Source organism: Adiantum capillus-veneris, chromosome 6 (assembly GCF_014529385.1).
Source record: "Adiantum capillus-veneris isolate H3 chromosome 6, ASM1452938v2, whole genome shotgun sequence".
NCBI classification, from domain to species: Eukaryota; Viridiplantae; Streptophyta; class Polypodiopsida; order Polypodiales; family Pteridaceae; genus Adiantum; species Adiantum capillus-veneris.
Genome location: NC_140936.1, coordinates 4,055,954 through 4,079,722, shown reverse-complemented (window position 1 = coordinate 4,079,722; position 23,769 = coordinate 4,055,954).

Sequence of the window (23,769 nt, the reverse complement as noted above, 5' to 3'; positions counted from 1 at the left end):
AAGGTACGGAGGGGGAGAAATGTTATGTCTTCAAAACATCCACAATTGGTCCAGCATCTGGTGTGGACCTAGTGAACCGAATGAGATAAGATAGGGATGGGGATCTTCGACGTGCGTGGATCCAGTTTGATCACACCATACGTGTTAACGAATGGGTAACTATGGCCTGTCATGTCTATGATCCAAGGTATATGGGGCACCTTAACAGCTTTGTGGGTTGCCTTTGACTCTCTCTAAAACAATTTGTTTGCAGCATGCAGGACCTTTTGACTATTGCAACTTGTGAAATGAAACAAGAAGACATGGAAACGCAATGTTTGTTTTGGTAGTGCCTCAACGATGTAATGATATCGTGTGGGTGTGACAGAGCTAATTTCTTTGGCTTCATGGTGGATGAAGCTCAAGAAAATTGGAATGCAGTTCAAATTGTTTTCAACGGTGGTGACAAGACCAATACAATGAGCGGTCGAGAGCGTTCTTGTCTTTTCCATTGGAAGCAAAGCTTGAATCAACACACAATGAAGTATGCACACACACAAAGAAATGTGTGAGAAGTGGAGGCAAGCACCAACAAAAGAGGCTACAACAGCAGAGGCTCGTCTGATACACCAATGGTGGCGTAACAGTCATTGCATAGACCGTAACATTCCATACATGGATTCATGGCTTAGTTGGTGGGAAATTCGTATTGCACATTGGGGTGGCATTATGACGTGCATAGAAAGTAGCTCTGATGGACCAAACACTCCACGCACAAACCTTGCGGAGAGCAAGCATGACAGCTGGCTAGCAGGGGAGGGTTTTTGTAAACGCATTTCATTATATGATGCATGTACAACCGACCTTGCAAATTCCATCTTACAGATCACAAAGGCCATTTCATACAGCCATGGAAAACAAATTGGGAAGGGGCCATGAATACAAAAGCTTGCGGAATGCCATGAAAAACGTCCCAGCCAAGTGATAAGAGCAGTGAATGAGGCTACTGAGGGCACTCCAATGTATAAACAACCAACTCCATTGACAGAAGATAAGGAGACATCAAGGCAAAAACGCAAGCCAAATGAGGTTATCAACGTGGAAGATGATGCATCGCATAGGCCTGAGTACAATTTAGTCACCAAAGATCGCAAGAAGTGTGGAAAACCACGTAAGATCAAATTTGCAGAAGAAGGGATATCACAAACCCCAAAATAAAGTATAGGTTCTGGTGGGTAGTATGTAGTTGAGCGTAAGGTCAATGAGGCAATGTGGGCCATATGTCGAACTCCACAAGGTAGTAGGGTCACATGTAGCGGCACGCCAAGAGGAGGACAAGGTGTGGATGTAGTATTGCAGGTTCTAGCCTTGGTATACCGGCCCCATCTTTTGAAGGATATCGAAAGCATCCAAATGGTGTGGTGCATCAATGGTTTTGGTTTTGTCTGGATTATGTCTTGCATTGCCATATAGTAGACCAGAACATTGAGCCGCAGCCTCAGCATCCACCACACACTTGGCCCGTGCATGTGGGCACCAACCTATCGGAGGATGAGGTGCAAATATTCCATGAAGGGGGGTATCAAGTGGAGCTCAACAAAGAAGGAATATCTAATGTAACGCCGGTTGCTCCTGCACAAAATATGACCAACTCTCCTTTCAAGTCAAAAGATACATCCACTCTTGAAGGCAATTCAAGAGCCACAGTACGAGATGGTGTGCGTGTACGGTATCGGACGTCCAGCTCTGAGAGTGAAGGTCGTAGAAGAGATATGTGCAACAGATGGTGTTAATGAGGTCTTCAAAGTAGAGACCAAAAGTGAAGATGGTCATGTCGGGATGTACAAAGTTTGTATTTGCAACCAGCCATCGTGCACATGTCCAGACTTCATGGAACGAGTGTCAAAGCAAAAACCATATCTTGCATGTAAACATTTGTATTTTATTTATTTGCGTGTGCTAGGGTTAAGCCAAAATGAGAACATGTTTATCCATCAATCAATTCTGGCAGATGCTGATATCTTCAAGGCACTGAGCCGAAGCCGGACCTATCCGGGCATGGATGCATAGCATTTGTCAATTCTCACTTTTTGTTTGTATGCTTCACAAAATGGACAATTGTACTAGTTTCTAATTTTATCTTATGATGGCCACATTTTGGTACATTGATTTGCAGTTTTTTTCAAATTTGGGAAATGGTTGTTTATTTGTCTCATGAATAAAGTAATATAATATTTGCACAATGGCTATAAATTACCATTGCTTGAATCTATTTTTGTGAAAGCGTCCAGTAGCTTTCGTTGCACACCTCTATTACTTTTCACAATCTTGAGAATAAAATCAAGCCTGCGTGGGATGCCATGGAAGCCATTCCCAACGGAGAGGCATTGTATGGAGCCGATTGGTTTAGGGAGGCTCTAAAGGCAACAATCAATGTGTATCCCTCTATCATTGCCGCAAGGAACTCAATATGCGGACCTTACTCAGCTTGGTCGAGAAGGGATAATTCACTTTCTCTTGCTGGAAGAAGATTGGGCTCATCACCTAGGAGGATGAGGAGGAAATGACGCAACAACTAGGTAACGTGGTGAATCTTCTTTTGCCACTCGAAGGCAGCACACCTACTCCTAAAACCGGGCCTTCCAGAAGATGAACACTTCTTGACTATGTAATGCAAGTGCAATAAAATGTAACTTTCTATTATTAATGGATGTTATTGTTTTAAGTACCCTTAGCTCGCATATCTTTGTCTATGTCTCAACCTCCCTAATACCTCTCTCTCTCTCTCTCTCTCTCTCTCTCTCTCTCTCTCTCTCTCTCTCTGAGAGATAGAGATATGAAAAAGGCGAAAGAGTCGACAAGGAGGAAGAGAGAATATTTTTAGGAATCTACTCACCTGATTCCTAAAATGCGCTCACCATAAATTTCTCGCTTGGAAATATCCCCCTGAGGAAAGAAGCATAGACTAGATTGACGAGAGCTTATGCAACCTTGGGAGAATTGGAGAAGATGTGTTCACAGGTTCAATTTCAGGAACCTCGAACAAAGTTGTTCTTTCTGACACTCTAGAGGCTTCACCTATGCTTTAGGGGTTTCAAATTTGGGGACCTCAATGGACCACTATGGCACATTTGGTAGCACTGATGGATGGAGATGCATGGAGAGGCCTGTAGTCTCTATGATTTGAGCTAAGTGCCAATGATATTATTCGAGTCAGATTGCCCTCCCCCCCTCTCATGTTTGAGGCCTTTACTAGATTAGTAGCCTTCACATGTAGTCACATGGCTTCAACATGGATAGACTACCTCCATTCCAGTACTCCCTAGGAGCACATGGATACGATCGATACAGTAGTTGGGCACAAAGATGGCTTTCTATAGAGAGCATCTTCTCCAACTAATAGAGGATGGATATGTGATCTGACCAGCCTATATGGACACTCATTTATCCTACAGGATATGATGTGCTATTGATCGGATGTGCTTTGTGTAAGGATTGGGAGGGGAAAGGGAGCTCAAGGAGGTTCAAAGTTGAAAGGCTCCATTGTTACACAGTGAGTTGCACACACTTAATAAAAGATGCACTACCACTAAAGGGACAAATTGATGTACACACAAAAGTAGGATATCATATTGCATAGCCTATATTATATGTACAACACAAGGCTTTATATAGGGCCTTGATATTACACGGCTAGCACAAATGCCTATACATGGCTTATTCTTATGTTTACAGCAAATATACTAAGGTGTCAACATCAACTCAAATGAGGTGTAGAGGGATGTCCCATGCCTATCTCAACAATCCTCCCCTTAGGCATGGACTATATTGAATGAAGCTGAATCGAGACCTAAGGCCACACAGGCTAATGGTCACACAGATCGAGGTAGTCACACAGACTATAGTCACACAGACTGAGTGGTCTCATTACATGGTGTCACACAGACTAAGAAGTCCTCCCCTTAAACAGAAAAGGTGGAAGACTATCCATTTTATAGTACATCAGTATATTCGCAAAAGTAGTTGGGGACGGCACACACATGGAGACAATTCTCTTCCTGTTCAGTTGTATCTCCGTCCTTTTTCTTCAAGATTGACTCTATTTTTGTTGCTTCCTTGGCACTTTGATGGTGGATGACCTTTGATGCCGCAATTGCTACAATATTTGTTCTTGTAGCAGTCTTTGGAGAAGTGTCCAGGTTTTCCACATTCATAACACTTCTTGTTATTTAATCTAGGTGATGATGATGACGCCCTAGATGATGATGATGTGAAATAAGCTCCTCCCATTGATTCAGATTTCTTCTTATTTTTCTTTTCTTCTTCATGGATTGCCCCTGTAACATATTGAAGAGAAGGAATGGGTTCCTTTTGCTCTAAGACTGTTACTATGTTGTCAAAACTTTCAGGTAGAGCACTTAGCAGCACAGCGACTTGATCTTCTTCCGGGACTTGGCACTGAATGTAAGTGAGCTGCGTGATTATGCTCATTAGTCTATTAACGAGGCTTGAAACATCCTCCCCTTGGAGCATAGTAAGTTTGTAAAGGTTTTTATTTAAGCTAATCTTACTTTGCTTTTGTTTAGCACCGAAGTTATGTTCCAGAATATCCCATGCTTGGATTGCAGTGGTACAGCTATTTGTAAAATGCACACAATTATCATGCAGTGATGTGATAATTATGCCGAGTGCCTATTCATCTTTAGCTTGTGCCTGTGCGATTTGGGCTCTAGTGAGAGTGCCTTCAACAGAAGTGGATGGTTCGCTTATTTTCGGTTTTACAACAAACCATAGTTTCTTTTTCATAAGATATCCTCGCAGCTTGGTCTGCCAAGTGTGGAAACCATCTCCATTGAATTTTTCAATCCCGTTCTCTCCCATGATGCAAAGTGGTTCCAAACGCAGAGGGTCTCGGTCTTACCAATAGAGATACTATCTCTATGGCAGTGTCTTGCCCTTTACATGAGGTAATATGAATGTCGGATTATGCTTAACTTGCGAAGTCACTCTTTGCAAGTAGGATTTGCAAAGTTCCTCTTCACAAACAAAGAAGGTTTAGCCCTAAAGTCGAGGGAGAGCTTTGATTATCTGCTTTGCACTAGTTGCTTGTAGGGAATTTACAAAAGCTTTAAAAAAAAACTTTGTACAAAAAAGTTGTTGCTTGTTGTTGCTTGTTGCTATGTGTTGCGGAGAGTTTTGTCGATGTTGTCGAGCCACCACGAGATGAGGATCCTATGGTGCTACGCTTGCAAATGATTTATAACTGTGCAATACGCAGTGCATGTGGGACATGCTGCTTAAAGGGATAAGTGAGCCAAGGCGTGGGTACAAGGGCTTATATATCATAAAAGGTTACAAATAAAAATAAAAATGAAAGCTTCCGAAATCTGTTGATTGCCAAGGACGAGCAGAACCCGTCGAAATGCTGGGGAGTGCAAGCTTAAGCCATTTCGAAAATCGAGGAGCTAATTAGGAGCGCTTTTCTGTTTTGATTGCATCCTTGTGGGTTGATCGGGATTTTGTTGAACATGCTGATGATGAGCTCGTGTGTTTGTGTGTGTGTGTGTGTTATGAAGATAGCGCTACAGCAGTGCTTTGAATCGCATTGAGTGAGGCTAGCGCTGCAGTTTGTGTGTGTAAAGCAATCATGTCTTGCTCAATTCGGTCTGCCCCAATGAAGTAGCGCTATCCAATCTGCTCCAATCTCCAAGCTTCAATTCGATTTGTGTGCTCTCTCAGCTTGGTCTTGTTGCCCACTATCTACTGCATTTGAGTGTGTGTGTGTGTGTGAAGCAATCAAGCTCACAAGATCAGTGATTTCCTCCTGTAGCGCTGTCAAGCTCCCTCATGCAGCACAATTTCTATTGAATACACCTTATAGAGCTTTTACTCGCTACCTGATTTCAATGGTGCCCGGCTTCACACTTTGATGCAATGCGTGAAGAGTGTCGTGGCTCTAATTTGCTCAGTCTCGTCTCCTTGCCTTGGCTTAGATTGCTCCTTCTCTTGATTGGAAGTTGCAAGACAAAATGCCTCTCCGATATTCACATCCGTGGATTCCGATCAGCGTAATTCCAAGTGAATAGGTTAATTTTCTCACAATTTAGGAGGGTGATTAAGGATGTTAATTGGATTCTAATCGACTGTGTGATTAGTAGAAAGCGGGCAAGTGGGGTGTCTATGTAATGAGAAGAAGATGGCTAAGCTAATTATGGTGCTCACTGGCTCTGATACCAGTTGTAAGGATCGGGAGGGGAAAGGGAGCTCAAGGAGGTTCAAAGTTGAAAGGCTCCATTGTTACACAGTGAGTTGCACACACTTAATAAAAGATGCACTACCACTAAAGGGACAAATTTATGTACACACAAAAGTAGGATATCATATTGCATAGCCTATATTATATGTACAGCACAAGGCTTTATATAGGGCCTTGATATTACACGGCTGGCACAAATGCCTATACATGGCTTATTCTTATGTTTACAGCAAATATACTAAGGTGTCAACATCAACTCAAATGAGGTGTAGAGGGATGTCCCATGCCTATCTCAACACTTTGGACCATTGGCTAGAGTCATGAGATATCAAGATCGAAGATGCCTTGGGTTATTTTTGCTAGAGCTGTGTAGACACAGGGAGAGTGTCATGAGGAGATCATGCAGTGGGAGACATTCACAGAGGGAGATCGCTGACTTCTTTAGAGGAGAGTGTCAGCAGCCATATGAGCATGCTTCACAAACAAATTTTGAAGCCCACTTAAATCAGGGGTGATATTAGTTGACAGAGCCATTGAGCTCGAGAGAGCTAGACGCCCACGTCTATGAGGGCAACCACAACCTTGAAAGAGGCTTCATCAAGTACCCAAACATTGTATTTATATTTTTGTACCCAGACATTGTATTAGATCCACCAAGTGTATCAGTTTGGTCTCATAGGTGATTTTGGCCTTTGGAAGACGTTTAATACAAAGTTTTATCTCTCTCTCTCTCTCTCTCTCTCTCTCTCTCTCTCTCTCTCTCTCTCTCTCTCTCTCTCTCTCTCTCTCTCTCTCTCTCTCTCTGTGAGTAATTACTAATCGTGTGTGGTACGCATGTCTAACCTCACCATCCTATCTTATTGCAATATTAATGAGAACCACGATTAATTTGTCAATCCATGGGATGAAGCTGACTCGACTAGTGCATAGAGGCTACAAGAGGTTGTCAATCTCTCAGAAAACAACTAACAACTCGCATCTAACTCAAGCTACACTCAAGTGACTGAAATCACTAAAAGCCAATCGCTCATCGGCAAACAATCACATCTGTTACAACATCAAATGACATCCAAACTTCTAGGACATGTTTATAAGACCTAAGCATACATGCTTATGGTCTCAAACCCCACTTTAGGTCAAGTTCCAGAATCGTGATTATTAACAACAGTGGATTTTTGACCTAGTCGTTTTCGACCCAGAATGCATCTAAATGCTACCCCACCTATGCTTTTTATTTGAAAGTGTAAATTCCTAGTTATGATGAAATTAGGCCGCGGTTCGGCGATGCCAAAATCTATGAAATACTGAGAACTGCTTATGTCAATGCGTAGAGCTCTTTCCTACGGTCGCAATGCAACGAACGTGACTGCAATGTGACAATCGGGGAGGGAGTAGGAAGCATGAGAAGGGAAGGAGTGAGTGCCATTAGTTCATGCTGTGTATTTCATTATCCAAAACTTATAAAAAAACTTACAAAAATTGGCTTTTATACCTTAGCCAAGGTTTTTGGGTGGTCAAAACTAATAATCTGGAGTTCTACCAAAGCTGGGTAATGACGGTTTGATCCAATATGGAATCTTGTAGCCCCGGCTCATTAATTACAGAGTTTATGCGAGAAAATAGGAGTTAGAGTATTCTCAATTTATCAAAATAATAAGTGTTTTACAAAGAGAACTCCGAAAAATGGTATCCATGTTAGCTTGCTGCTAACATGTCCCCCCCTCCTCGCCTGTGTCGTCCCTTGACACAGCTTTATGGGCTGAAATAGTCTTCGAGCTGGTGGCTGGTGAGTCGGTCTTTAAGCGCATTCAGTGCCTTTTGGTATCTGATTTTTCTTTCTTTATCTGGCACTTGCAGAAACTGCATGGTCACTCTGTTCTTTAGCTCCACCGCTGAGTAGCCTACAACCTGGATGCGAGGTTGCTGGTCATTGGCGCAAATATCTTCGTTCGCCAAGTGAAGAATCCCATGTAGAAAACTTCCTCAAACGCCAACATATTATGTGATGGTAAGAACATACACTAGGCGTAGAATCCATAGAGGACTTCTTCGGAAGGCTGACCACTGAGATCATATCATAACCCTTTATTTGTCTCTAGGAATGACATCTACGGGGCGCCTGCTTGCTCTGGCTCATGAAAAGCTTCAATACAGGTGAGCAACATTCATCATATTTTATATAACATTGCACAAGAGAGATCCGGTAGACTTTTGAAGAAAGACATGGCTCCTGTTAGGGTTTTCACCATGTATTCCTCTGTGGCTTGTCCTTTCTCTAGAGCTGGTAGTCTTGGGTAGTTCAGCCAGGTTGGCCTCTTCTTCGTTAGTGCCTCATGCTCTTGCCAAGTCCTTACTCTTGGTACATGACAGAAAGTGGGGTCTCTTTGCAGGGCTGCGGGTGCTCTTGTGAACAGAATCAAATACCTCGGATTCTTGTTCAACCAGCTCAACCTCCACTTTGGGTGGTCTTTATCTGCACCATCTGTTTGCATGTCTGCATACAACCTTTCTTTACTTGGAGTAACTCCGTCTTTACGAGAGGGTATGGCAGGGATTGCTGATGGCATTGCACATTGATCTGATTGGGAGTGAGTTGAGTGACGTTGACAGAGTGAAGAACTCTCAACTCCCAATCCATCGCTGCTTTCCACTGCTCATCCACCTCTTGTGTGATCTTTTCTTTCAGTGCATCTTCTTCAGCTTGTGATAGCTGGACCATGGGCACTGTGTCTGCATCTGTAATGTTTATCTAAAAATAATCTTCGCTACTCAGCTTTGTTGTGGACTGTGTCTCCAGTTTAGCAAATGAGACCAAGGGTATATCTATTTGTGGCGGCTCTGAAGTGCCTGCCTCTTCCCGCGTTTCCGTCTTACCTTCTCTCAAGAGCTGGTTAACTCTTTTGAGCTCAGCTATTTCTTTTAGGAGCTCTTCTTCTCTCTTGACCCGCATCAAAGCCAGGTCCTTGTGTTGAGATTGCTCCAGCTTTAACTCCAGCTTGATGTCCTTGTTCTTCTTCTCCAATGCTTTATAGACCACATCTGTTCCTTTGATCGAGGCTATGGCTGGATTCTCTCTTATTTGCCGTAAGAAGATTGCTTGATCATTTATTTTTTGTTCGGAGTATTGTAAAGAATCATTTGTGACATCCAATTGCACTTGAATTTTCTGAGCTGACAGGGTTGTCGTTAGAAGTTTGTTTGTAACTTCTGTTAGTTGTTCGTCTTTCGCTTTGCAAGCATCTGATAACTTTGTGAGCAGATCACCTAGCTCTTCCATCTTCTTCTGCTGTCTATCTCTGGCTAGCTGATGTTGTTCAACTTCGGCTTTTATTTCCTGCACTTGTCTCTGAAGATTGGTGATGACGTTCATTTTGTCTTCTAACTCTCCTTGAAGAGTGTCAATCACCATCTCGAGTTCTTTAGCCTTTGTGATGCGGGTAAGTGCTGCTGATCGGAGTCTCTCCGTCATATCTTGCATTTGCCTTGCATATTCGTTTACTTGCAGGATTACCTCGTCATTATACTGCCAGTCTTCCTGTCTTGCTAGCTGAGTTGATGTGCCTACAGCCTCTTGTGTGTCCTTCTGTTGTGTCGTGGCTGTTGGTTCTTCTTGCCCTTGAGGATGTGGTTGTTCTTTTTCTGCCTTGTCTTCCTGAGGCTTTGTGGATGCCTCGGCTGTTTCTTGCTCTGTGGAAGTAGAAATTGCTGGCTCAGACTTTGTTGTGTCCTCTTGTGCAGTGGTTGCCTATTAACCAAATTCTTCTGCCTTTTGTTGTTCAGGCTCATCCTCTTTCTCTTTTTGTTGCTCTTGCTGGTGAGCCTCTTGTGCAGATTCTTATGCTTCCTTTGATTCAGGTTCTGTCTCTTTGGTGGGCTTAGCTTCTGTGGCTTTCTCTTTCTCAGGCTCAGATTCTTTAGTGGTGTCTTTACCTGCATGTGATGGTGGTGGGCTCGGCATAGGATTTCATTGTTGTTCAGTAGATGGTGAAGTGGGTCAAGGAGACCCTTGACCTTGGTCGTGTGGTTCTTCCCTTGTCGTTTCCTCGGCTTCTCTCTTTTCCTCCGCCACTTTTGCTTTCCTTGCCTCTTCTTGGGCTTCTTTCAGCTTGGGGGCTTTTGCTTCTTGGTACATTTTTTCCAAAGACTGTGTCGGACCTCTTCAGTTTCTTTTCTCGTATGATGCTTTGTCCTTGGGCCCTTAAGTCCACTAGGTACCCATTTTTTGGGGTCCTTTCCTTGTGCTTGTCGGCTGCATTGATAGGTATGTTTTTCTCTTTCAAAACGAGCTTTCTTTTGCACTGGCTCTTCTTGGTGGGCGACCATAACTTCTCTCTTCATCTCCTCTCTTCTTACCCTCTTTTCCTCATTATCAGAGCTCTCGCTGTTGTGCCTTTCCGACGAGCTTTCAGCCGATTCTTCATCTGATTTATAGGATCTTTTGGCTGACCTTGTAGCTGTAGGAGATGGTTGTGCTGCCATTATCCATGTGTTTTGGTCTAGGGCAGGTGATAGGTTGTTGGCCATGTCGATGGCATGGTACGCAATCCTTGTCAAGACTTTTGGCGCACCCAAGTAAGCGATCTTCCTTTATTTCTTTGTGCCCTTCAAAGTGGTCAAGACGTACTGTGTGTGGTCCACCGGTTGCCTGGTTGTTGACTTGAGAACTTGTGTGAAAGTGGTGGCAATCGCGTGATTTGGCGTGGTGTATCTTGGTGGCCTTTTTGCCAAGAAGTGGAAGTGCTGGTGGTATAACCGGGCTGGCTCTCCCACTTGCTTGTGAATAAAATCTGCAAAGGTGGCCGTGGTGGATTCTTTGGTGAATGTATGTACCTGTCATTTTCCTATCTTTTGCTCTCATGATCATTCCTTTTGTGGGTAGTCGAGTGCCTCTGCCACTATTTCTTTAGTTATTACCACTTCGACCTTATTTCTTTGCGTGTCAAAAATTTGTGCCGTTCCATCCTCTTTAATAGTGGATAAAAGCTCGTAAGCTTTCTGGAAATCCACACCGCACTGCTCCTGTTCATAAAAGTCTCCGAGTCCTAGCCTGCGGTTGGCTTCTTTGGTCCCAGGCTTCACGGCAACATCATATACTTCCTTAGTCAGGAGTTGCAACTCACCTGATGTCCCTCCTCACTCATGAATCTGTCGGTGAAGACTGTGGTGTGATGCTCTTCTAGTTGTTCTTTGGAGAGATAAGTTGCCTTGGCTGCTTTGACTGAATCTGGATCCAATTGGTATGCGGGTAGTTCTTGCAACTTCTCCTTTTGGTTGATCTTCTTCTTAGCTCTCTCTATTGCTTGCATGGATCCTGTTCAATGAATAGAGTGTCAAAGTTAGTAGATTTGTCAAAATTTCTTTGGATGTTCTTTAGTCTGAAATGTTGATAATTTTGGTCCAATTTGCTTCAAATCAATTTTTTGAACAAGCATAGATGCATAAAAACATGCAAGGAACAAACTTGTAAAGTCAAAACAAATTTTTGCAACCAAAGTAAATAATTGCGATTATTTACAACTTAGTATTTTTTTCAACTTTTTGCAAACTTGGCTTCATAGGCTTGAAGTATATACCAAATACATACTCTGAGTGAATTATGGGCTCATTTGGATGCATAGGGTGAAAAGGTACCAAATTTTGGCTTTAGTCTCTGAAACAGTAGATATAGTGGAAATTTGAAATTTTGAGCTCCAAAATTGGCTTAAACTTGGCTAGTGGGCTTAACACATCATGTACTTTGGATGTATGATGGCAAAATATCAAAAGTTCCCCAATTTGGCTAGAAAGTAAATCATTGCAATTATTAACTTTCCAACCAAAATCAACATTTTTTGGTACAATTTGGTTCTAGGCATTGTATAGACCCTGTGTATGAGATATGAGGTGATTTGGATGAAGAAATGTTATCCATAACCCAAAAATTGGCTTGCAAAGACTTCTTTGTGTTTTTTGGCAATTTTCCAAGGTATAGGTGCTCATTTTGGCTCATACTTGATTTTTGGCATGTATTAGGTGTGTACACATGATAGGTGATGTGATGATACAATTTCCAAGCAAAAGTAGTGCAAAAGTAAATACCCGTGATTATTTACAACAGTGACAAATTTTTTGCAATGCTTACAAAATTTGACCTAGACACATTCTATACACCTAAAACAAGTCTCAAATTGAATTTGGTCAAGTTTGGTCATGCCGGCATCACTTTGTGCTTTGACAACTTTGAAATCACCGATTTTTGTGAGTACACTACTTGTTAGGTTGGCCAGTCACGTTTGAGGCTTTGGACTTGTCCGCAACATAGTCGTGAAGCATCTCATCCAATTCTGACTCATTTGGAGTCAGTTTGTACGTATGTTGAATTTGATGCTTTGTAGCCTTCGAGCCATTTTTTGCTTTTTGAGGGCTTTGCTTGATTGATTTCACTAAACCAATCATATACATTGTATATGAACCTCATAGGCAAGCTATCTATGGAGTCATATCGGAATTGTGGCATTTGCCAAAACCTAGCTTTTTCTACTGGGGATCCCCTTGACCCTTGCCGAATGGTCAACTGATGATATAGAAAGGTACTATTATGTTAGGACATGCTACAGTTCAAATCCCATCTGATTTGGTCGAGCTGACAAGCCGCTATGGTCAGTTTTTGGTCGTAGGTCTTCGTGCACTGCTCGGTTTCTAGGATTTTTTCTAGAGGTTTAAACTAGCTACCGGCCGTACAAAATGGATCATTGACTAGTAAGAACTTACCCCTCATGTCTCGTGTGAAACAGCGCTGAAAACGGGCACTGTGGACTCCGAAAAAGACGTGCGAAAGAGGTCGAAAGCTCTCTCTGCAAAGGCTGCAAGTGAAAATTAGGTGGTTTTAGCCTACCTTGGATATCTATACCCGAACTTCCCGAACCAATTTTCCCCAAATTCCCCCATTAGTCCTACTAGGCCGTGAAATCTATGTTAGACTCAAAAATTTCCTTGATCGGATTCCTGTAGCTCATTCTACAAGAATTTTGCAAAAGTAGGTGTGGCCGCCTAATTTAAGCTTCTTGTTTCCATCTTCTGATTTCATTGAAATTTTTTGTGCTTGTCCACCTTGTCTTTCTGATCACCATCATATCTTCCATTTTTCCTATGAGCTTCCTTGCTATTTATTATTAATTTTTGACCTATTTATTTAAAAAATGAAAGAAAATAGCAAAATGCTCTAAACAAGTAAAGTGAAAATCCAATAATTAAGAAAATCCATTGAAAAACACAACTTTATTGTTTTTTGTTGGAGTTTTCTATTTTTAAGTCTCATTATCAATAAAAATGATGAAAAATACCCAAAAAGGACTATTTTTTGATAGTATATACACTATTTACACTCATCGGGAAGATATTATCAATGAATTTTCCCTTGATGATGAATTATAAGGGCATTATTAGGTAATTTTGCAAAAAATCACATGTTAACATCGAACTTTTTTCTCCCTCTTCAAACATTGCCATTAATTACTTAGTACTTAGTGCCCTTCCACCCCTCCTAGATGGCGTACTCTGGGACGACTGTGTGCATGGGTTGAACAATCGTGTCTATTAATAGCCATGGTTGGCTCTACCATGCTTTGAAGATCAATGCAATTCAAACCACTATGCTGTGCAAGAGTTGGGCTTTGAGTAATTAACTCAAGGGTTTCTGATGTCGAGGTTTGCTGCTGATGTCTTCCAAAGAGAAAATCTTGTAGCTTGTGTGCTCTCTGTTTGATTGTACCATGAGGATGCTTCATCACACTGATTTCTTGAGCTGTTGGTAGCACTTTTGACTGTTGTCGAGCTTTTTCTTACCATTGGTAGCTTGATTTGCTTGTTGTTGTATGGTGTGGTGGAGTCTTTTGAGACTTAACTCGCCATTGCTTGATTGGTTTTACAATTTCTAGAGAAGATAAGTGCTCCTTTTTCTTCCAAATCAATCTCATGCTAGGTTCCTTACTCGGAGATGCTCGTCTTCTTGGAACCTTCTTTTGTTTTGTCGGTGAAGTTTTAGGCACCCATAGCTGAATCGACTTATCCGCTGTGCTTTTGGTACCCAAATTTGTCTGACTCCTTGCATGCTACTTGTAGCATTTGCTTGTCGAGGAGATGGAGAAGATTGACTACTTCATGGTTTGGTCTATTGATTGCTTCTTTTCCATTCCTCCTTGCTTGGTGCAATTGGAACAATGAGTTGCCCTCCTTTAGATGATAGCTTTAGCTGATTTGTATCTCAATCTGGTACTGCTTTTATCTTCGTATCCAGGGAATTTCAAGAATCATTTTCTCGTTCATGTGTTCATCTAGTAAGCATACAAACTGATGAGGACATGAACATCCATGTACTATCACGTTCAAGCTGACTACCCCCAATGTTGGGGTTGGGTTCTTGTTGCATCCTTTGATTGTCGCTATTCCTGTTGTCAATGCTTGACTTGTTGCCTTCTTGTATGTGGAATAACTGACGCATTTACTCTAGCTCCTGTGTCGACCAAAGCATTGATGCTATGATTGTTGAGTTGTACTTTGATGCGCATGTCCATTCCGTCTAACCAATCATCATCTATTGAAATTGAATCTTTAGGTAATTCCCATTGTTGGTCATCTATTTCCAGAGTGTTGATGGGAATTGGTATCTGTTGATTCTTGAGAGCAGCTTTCCGTTTGAGTACCCGAAGCCGAGCTTCCTCTTGGGCTTCATCAATAAAGTGTTGTCGTTTAATCTCCCTTTGCTTGGCTGCATGCATTCTTTCTAGCAATTCATTGGTTAACGGCGAATTGTATTTCTTTAAGCGACATCCACTAATCCAATTAGCTATTGGTTCACCATCTAGGGTGGACAATTTTACTGCTCCACTTGGAGTTACATCTTCAATGATAAACGATCCATTTTCCTTTTTCTTAAACTTGGGAATGTGTTGCTTAAGGGAATAGACTAAAACTAAGTCCCTTTCTTGAAGATTTTTGTGATTAAGTAGGAATCAAAAAACTGTTTTTGTTTCTGCTTTTGTGCATAGATGTGAGCTACAGCAGTTAGCCTTTGCTCATCTAGCTTTTCCAAATCTTCAAGTCTTTTTGACAATTCATGTTCAATCCACTCAAGACTTCTTGCTACCCCTAATGTCGGCAATAAAAATTCTATTGGCAGTATGGCATCGAGACCATAAACAAGGTTAAAGGGTGTAGCATTTAAAGGTGTTTTGAATGAAACTTCGATAAGCCCATAGAGCAGCATGGAGATTCATTTCCCAGTCTATCCTTCCTGAACTAACTACTTTAGTCAACACTGAGCTAAGAATTTTATTCATATGCTCAGCTTGTCCGTTTGCTTGTGGGTGATAGGGAGCTAATTTGTTATGGATGACCATAAACTTATTAAGCAAATACTCGATTACCTCATTGAGGAAATGAGTCCCCCGATCATTGACAATTTCTATTGATAGTCCATATCTCGTGAATACATACTCATTCTTTTGGCATCATTCTTTTGAGTTGCTTTAGCCTTGGCCCACTTTGTCAAATAGTCCGTAGATACAATGATATATTGAGCTTGGGTTCTATAAGCAGGTGGCTGTATTGGCCCAACAAAATCTATGCCCCATTTTACAAAAGCTCTAGCCCCCATCATTGGTCTCAAAGGCATGCTATCTACATGTGTTGGAATTTTTTCTCGTTGACAAGCATCACACCTTCGAACATATTCTTTGGCATCTGCAAAAAGTGTTGGCCACCATATGTCTGCCATCAAGATTGCTCTTGTGGTGGTCTCACTAGAAAAGTGACCTCCAGCTAATCTAGCATGTGCTAGTTCTATAATCAAAATATACTCGTCTTCATTTGCACAAAGACGCAAATGTTGATCTTTACCTCTTCGATACAATTGGTTCCCAATAAGAGCATAGTCTCTTGCTTCAGTTTCAAATGCTCTTTGACGGCGTTTACTCATATCCTCAGGATAGTTCGGCTCAAGAAGTAAGTAAACAGATAGTTACTCCACTTAGGAATATGTGACATTTGAAACAGTGTTACATGAGATATGGGTGTTTGTTTTTGACATTGAGGACAATCCTTTACAAAACATCAAACATCACTCCTCATAGTCGGCCAAAATACTCCAAGTCTCAAGATTCGTTGCATAGTTTGGTCTTCCGCAAAGTGAAGTCCTACTATGGTAACATGTGCTTGACTCAAGTACTGTTTTTTTTCTTAAGGATTAATGCGTAAGACAAATATCCCGTCTCGATTTCTTTTGTATAGCCTACCAGCTAGTAATTGATACACAGTCGATTGCTTGATTAATCCGATCGTGATAGGAAGTGGTATTTGTGAATCCACTTGAGCTATTGTCATCAACGACACAATGTTTTGCGACCATCCAGGTATCATTTCCATGAAGAACAAATAGACATCTGGTAGATCATCGTCTACCCCTTTAGGTGATTCTCCTGAAACAATCCTTGACAAATGATCTGCTCATTGATGTGTAGTGCCCTTTTTTACAACCACAATGAAATCTAATTTCAGAAGAATGATGAACCATCTCACTATTCTTCCTGTGATGCATGGCTTGTTGACCAAGTACAACAAAGCTTGGTGGTCTATAAAGAACACAAACTTGTTGGCTAATAGGTAATGTCTACACTTTTTAACGGCATAGATCATTCCTAATACTTCCCTTTGAGTGGTGGTGTAATTCTTTTCCGCCATGTTCAATTGTCGGCTAGCATAAGAAATAGGAAAGTCAATTTTCCTGTCTCCTGGTTGAGCTAGTATACAACCAATAGGTGGTCTTTCCTTCTTCCCCTTCGTAATATTCTTCGACTTTGTTCATGGGAACATATCAATCTCTTTGTTGTCCATTTAATTTTTCAACTTTCGTAAATTTTTTGAGATTAGCCCCATTATCCCCACATTCTCTAGGGTTTTCAGTAGATCATTCCATAAGTATGGTCTGAGTTTTAACAGTTCTCTCAAAGTAAGAGTGCATTGGGTGGGTGTAGACATGATTGAATGAATGTTTTCTACTTCTAGGGTTTGTTCAACTCTTTTTACTTGAGTGGTCTTACACACTATGGATTCGTCTTTGTTATCTCTCAAGTGAGAAGGTAATTTTTTCAAGGTCAATGGTTTCGACATTCCTGACGCTTCAGATCCGCAATCCCTGTACAAGGATTGTACATCCATGTTCACATCAGAAGGTAGGTTATCCAACCATACTTCCTCTATAGGAGCTGACTTTAAAGTTAGGCTCCCATCATTGATCTCTCTAACTTTTTTCCATAAGTGTCCTGGCCAGTTTTCGTCCATGAATGGAATTCCATCTAAGGCATCTTCGTTGTCCGGCCCTATAAGTTCTGGTTCTTTTGTTTCAAGGTGGGGTTATGCCATCACATCGGATTTTTCTTTAGTGTCTCTTATCACAAGCTCCTCAGGTTTTGCAATAATTTCAAGATTGGGTTTTTGTTTTTCTAGCATTTGTTGCGTGATTTTTACCAAATTTTGATAAGCTTCCAGCTTAGCTACTTCCATGTTTGGACAAGGATAGTTTTTCCATTTGTTTTCCATGTTTTGGCTTGCTTTAAGTCCTGCTTGGTAGGCTTCCAAGGTGGCATTAATAGGCTCAAAACTTTTATCAACCAGAATGGATCCTCTAGATTTCACGATTGTTTCCTTAATTTCACTTCCAGTTTCTTTCAACTTTTCTTGAAATAGCTTTTTTGCCTGCTCCTCGATTTCAACCCGTTGTTTTTGTTTTCTCATCTCATGTCTTTTGCTTATGCTCCTTTTGATTCTCTGAGAGGAAACTTTCGTATTTTTCGAATCATCATAGGAGTTGTGTTTCTTTTTCTTGGCCTGGGCTCTAGTGATTACCTTGATTGGAACAATCGGTTCACTCTGTAATGAGCTACTAGGTATTACTTGGACTACGTTTACTACGGTTTTACCCTTGTTCAAAGGGTTTTTAGGACAATCTTTTGGAAAGTGTCTTCCCTTTTTGCAACATTGTATGCAATAGGCTTCAACTGGTTTGAGGTTTTTGTCAGGCTTTGGACATTCATTTTTCCAATGATCATCAGCACCGCAGTTATGACTGTTTCCTGTCCTTGGCTTAATCATGGGTTTTACCATGGGAGGTCTGACACCTTGATTAGCTACATAATACATTGGTGCGAAATCTGGTGGAGCATAAGTCATGGTTTCTTTCATTGGTGGTGGATGTGAATTATACCATCTCCTTCTACCATTACTGTAGATGGACTAGGCTCAGCATAGGGTGTAACAGGCACTAATGCTTGCTCATCTATGACTCCTTCAGAGTGCATGAACTTTACAGGCACTGCATTATGTTCTGGATACGGAGGTTGTTGTCCCAACATAGGTTGAGGTCTTTCCATACCCATTGGTGGTCTTTGAGCCTTGGGCCATATTAGGCTAATATCTGTACATGGGTTGTCCTTGTGGCCTCATGGGCACGTACTGAACATTCCCATCATACTTTGGTCTAAAGTAGCACGTGTGGGTCTCATCTGGTCCCCTCATAGGTTCTTTTTACATGTTTTTCATCATGTCTTTCATCCTTTTGAGCATGTCTTCTATGGTTGAAAGTGGTGCTGCAGCAGCCATTCTCACTTTTGCTGGTTTAGTGGATGTTGTTTTCTTGCTTTGGTTATCCTTAGGGACATCTTCTTTGTTAAAAATATCACAATTGTCTCCTAAGTCAATAGCATTTGACATACACTCTTCTTGGGTTGTATCCCAGGGAGGTCACTTAATAAAAATGTAACCTATCACGTGAGTTCAACAGAAGGGTATTTAAAGTTCTTGAAACTTACATAAATATATATACAAAAGGGCATTATTTTTTCAAATTTGAAAAAAACTTACAGATTTTAAAAGAAAAGGGTACATTATATTCTTAATAAAATTCACAGATAAGGGGTTTTACAAACATGTCTTGAACGCACGTGATATGGTATTTTTACACATAGTGAACCCCCCGGGGGTTGTATGCTTTTTACTATAGAGCATAGCATGAAGTTCTTTGTTTAGAAGTCCCTCTAGAAACAAAGATACGAGTCGTTCTTTTGCAAGTATCTCTAGCCCTGGGCATCTGGCAATGTATTGTTTCATCCGAGTTGCACAATCCCTAACAGACTCACCATGTTTCTCTTTAAAGCTGTACATTTGAGCTACCATATTATGTTTGATCCCGATTTTGGAACAAGCAGCTACAAATCCTTGAGCTAATGTGTTCAAGTCCATGATTGACCTTGGTGGAATGTTTTGGAACCATGTCAATGTTTTTTCTTCTAATGTCATTCCAAACCCCTAGAATTGAGTATGGAAATCGAATATACGTTCTGCTCTTAGCACTTGCTTAAAGCTTGCTAAGTGGTCGTATTGATCCCCCGACCCGCTGTATTTTCTAACCCATTTTTGAAAATCAGCTGGTATGACGCGTCTGTTTGGTTCAACTCCCGGTCTCCTGGCAGTTGATCCTGTTCCAAGTCCTTCAAACCAGTGTGTTGGAAATAGTAACTGATGTAGCCCTGGGCTGGCCTTAGTGTCACCCAATTTTCTACGTGATGAGGTGGTTTTTGGTTTCTTTACATTACTCTCAGATGATCTCTCACGGTGTTCATCTCTTGGAATTGTTTCTGGTCCTTGTCCAAATATCCAATCCTGTATGGAATACCCTTGGTATTTGGTTTGTACTACCTCCTCAAGAGTCATCATAAAAAAGTTGTTGTTATAACAATCCCTAAACAGGTAGGTTGGTAGATCCACTGATCCCTTATCCTTGATCTTGAAGATATAGATGATCTTCATGGCCGTTAGTTGTCATGGTTTGGCATGTGAAGTTCACAGAAGATCTTTTATGTTTCTATCTTCCCAACAATAGACTCCGATCCTAGAATTATACGTACTAAGTCGTTTCAAAGGCTTCAAATCTACTTAATCGTATCCCTCAAATTCTAAAGTTCGTGATCCTTCTTTTGCTGACATATCTGGGATTATGGTGTTTACTTCTAACCCCCATTTGTCTACCACAACAGGGTTTCGACTTGTACATACTGAGTTCCAGCCATGAAACCTACTATTGTGCAAGATTCTTTACTATGAGCTAAGCCCTTAATGAAGGAGTAAGGGACTAGAAGGAGAGTAAAACAAAATCAAAGTTTTAATTGTGCCAGACGTACAATAAGGCTTTCCAATAATAATGGACAACCACAAAGAGCTTATGCTTCTAATGCTTAAAATCCTTCATGCTTGGATGTTCGATGCTTTGAATGTGGAGAGTTGGGACATTACCGGAATAGATGTCCATGTTTGACTAATAGAGAACCAGTAACAACTGAAGTAGATCAAAGACACCATCATTTTTGACATAATAATGGACGAGGTGCTAGACGAGGTAGAGGACAAGGAAGAGTAGCGAGAGACTTTGGAAGAGGTCAAGGTAGGAATGCCCATGCATATGAAATCATAGGAGAGCCTACCCTTGGTGAAGAAGAAGAGAGAGAAAGAATTTATGCATCTTTTGATAACACTGGAGCTCAAAGACAATTTTATATTATCCAAACACCATCAACCCATCAAGGTAAACCTTTTAACCTCCTCATTGATTGTGGCAGTACTTATTCTTTTCCATTCCCAAAATGCTTGCGAAAGTTGAACCTAAATCAAAGACACTTTAAACCCATGACAATGGAATTGGCTAATGGGAAAACCATGGTATCACGTATTTTGTGGGAACCCTTGACTTTGAACTAGGAGGACATGCTACTTAACCTTTGTTTAGAACCCTACCAGTTGGGACGTGTGATGGAATTCTTGGAATGGATTGGTTATCTAGGAATCACACTAGCATCCACTATGGCCTAGGTAGTATGACCTTTAGATGTGGTCATGCTAAGAAAGTCAAAGTACAGAGAAAGAATGGGACTCCAAAGATTCAATTAGTTAAAGCCAACCGTCTACTCAAAGATATGAGGACTGGACAACAAATATTTGTGGTCAAGCTAAACAAGATCGATCTAAAATCAAGCGCTACAAAACCCTCTTGGCTTCATGAATATTCAAATGTCTTTTCTGAAGATCTCACCTCTCTTCCTTGGAATCAAAAGATTGATCATGAGATAGAGATTCTTCCAGGAATTGAGCTAGTGTGAAAGAGACCTTATAAAATGGCACTACCAGAAGCCATTGAATTGAAAGAACAACGTCGTCAACTTATAGAACATGGATTTATTAGACCGAGTAAATTAAGTTGGGGAGCTCCAGTGCTCTTTCAAAAGAAGAAAGATGGGACTTTATGAATCTGTATTGATTACAGAGGACTAAACCAGGTAACAATTAAGAATAACTATCCTATCCCACAAATCGATGAATTAATGGATAGGCTACGTGGTTCCATGGTCTTCTCAAAGATAGATATAAGATCTGGTAATTATCAAGTCAGAATAAAGGAACCAGATATTCCAAAGACAGCTTTCAACACTCGATATGGACATTTTGAGTTTATAGTAATGTCATTTGGTCTGACTAATGATCTGGATACATTCAATAAATTGATGCAGGATATTTTCAAGCTGTACCTAGATGAATTTGTTCTTGTCTTGTTGATGATATTCTGATCTAATCAAATGATTGGGATTTATTGTTTCACATGAAGGAATCTCAGTGGACCCTACTAAAGTTCAAGACATTGTTGAATGGCCTCAGCCATCAAATGCAAGTGAGCTTAGAGTATTCTTGGGAATCACAGGATGGTATAGAATCTTTATAAAGGATTATGTAGTGATTGGTTCACCCTTGACCAACCTTCTAAAGAAAGGAGTGAAGATAATCTAGGAACCACTACACTGAGAAAGGTTTGACTAACTTAAGCAGTATATGACTACAACACCATGTCTAAAGCTACCAGATTTCAATCATGCCTTTGAAGTCGTTACTAATGCTAGTGGAATAGAAGTTGGAGGAGTCTTAGTTCAAGAAGATAGATCAATAGCTTTCACCTCACGTAAGCTTAAGATTCATGAAAAGAACTACCCCACCCATGACCTCAAAAAATTGGCAGTCATTCACGCTCTGAAGCTATGGAGACACTACTTATTGGGAAGGAAGTTTTGACTTATAACCGACCATAAGAGCTTAACGTGGATTTTCACCCAAGAAATCTTGAATATGCGACAAAGGTGATGGATATAACTTTCGCTAGAGTTTGACTTTGACATTATCTATCGTCCCGAAAAAGAAAACTCGGTTGCAGATTCACTCAACCGAAAACTCTTTTTGAGCCTCATATTTATACCCAACAACCCAATCATTGAAAAAATTAAGAAAGTTGTATCATTTGATCTAGAGTATCAAAGATAGGTTAACCTTGTTTGACCTAGGGATTTCAAAGAATATACCTTCAATGTCACTTATGGTAGTTGTTGACCTACTCACGAAGGTTGCGCATCTCATACCGGTCAAGACAACTTTTACCACCTCCAACATTGCATGCTTATTTGTTAAAGAGATTTGTAGATTGCATGGATTGCCCAAACAGATTGTAAGCGATCCAAATGTGAAAATCACTTCACACTTTTGGACCTCACTCTTCAAGGAAATTGGAACAGAATTAAACTTTAGCATCGCATACCATCCTCAATCAGATGGTCAAACAGAGAAATTCAACCAAGTCATCAAAGATATTCTTAGAGCTTATTGTAGTAGAGAGCCTAAATGATGGATTCAATTTTTACCTCTAGTGGAGTATGCTTACAATGCTTCTGGTCATCAAAGCATTGGTATGACCCCATTTTGTGCCTTGTATGGTCACAAATGTGTCTCTCCACTCAACTTTTTTGACCCTACCATCATAGTTGAAGCATCTAAGAAGCCGCTGGAAGCAATGGAAAATAAAGAAAAAGCCATTCAAAAGGATATTCAAGCAGCTCAGGATCGTCAAAAGAAGTATGCAGATAGTAAGAGATCCGAAACAAGATTCAAAGAAGGTGACAAGGTTTTTCTTCTAATTCATCCAAAGAGAAGTACCTTATCACTTGGAAAGTACAAGAAGCTTAGCCCACATTATTGTGGACCTTACGGAGTGATCAAGTGTATAGGAACCCAAGCTTACAAGTTAAAGTTGCTAGCTCACATCAAAGTCCACCATGTATTTCATGTAAGCTTACTAAAACCCTATATTCCTAGTGACGATCAACTCCTCAATGATAAAAAAATTGTCATGCCTACTCAAAATATCTTGGAGCTTCAACCTTCTAGAATTTTGGAGTCTCAAGAGAAGGTTCTTTGAAATAACACCTTGTTCAGTGGTGGCAGGACTATACTGAAGAAGATGCAACGTGGGAAGATGAAGCCATCTTAAAGAAGGACTGCCCTCACTTTTTCTTGAGATGAGGACATCTTGAATCCCTAAGTTGGGGAGATTGTAAAGAACCGAACATTTTTCAATAAGAAATATTTCATTTACTTTGCACAAATGTTATTCAAGTTGATAATCATTTTGACTT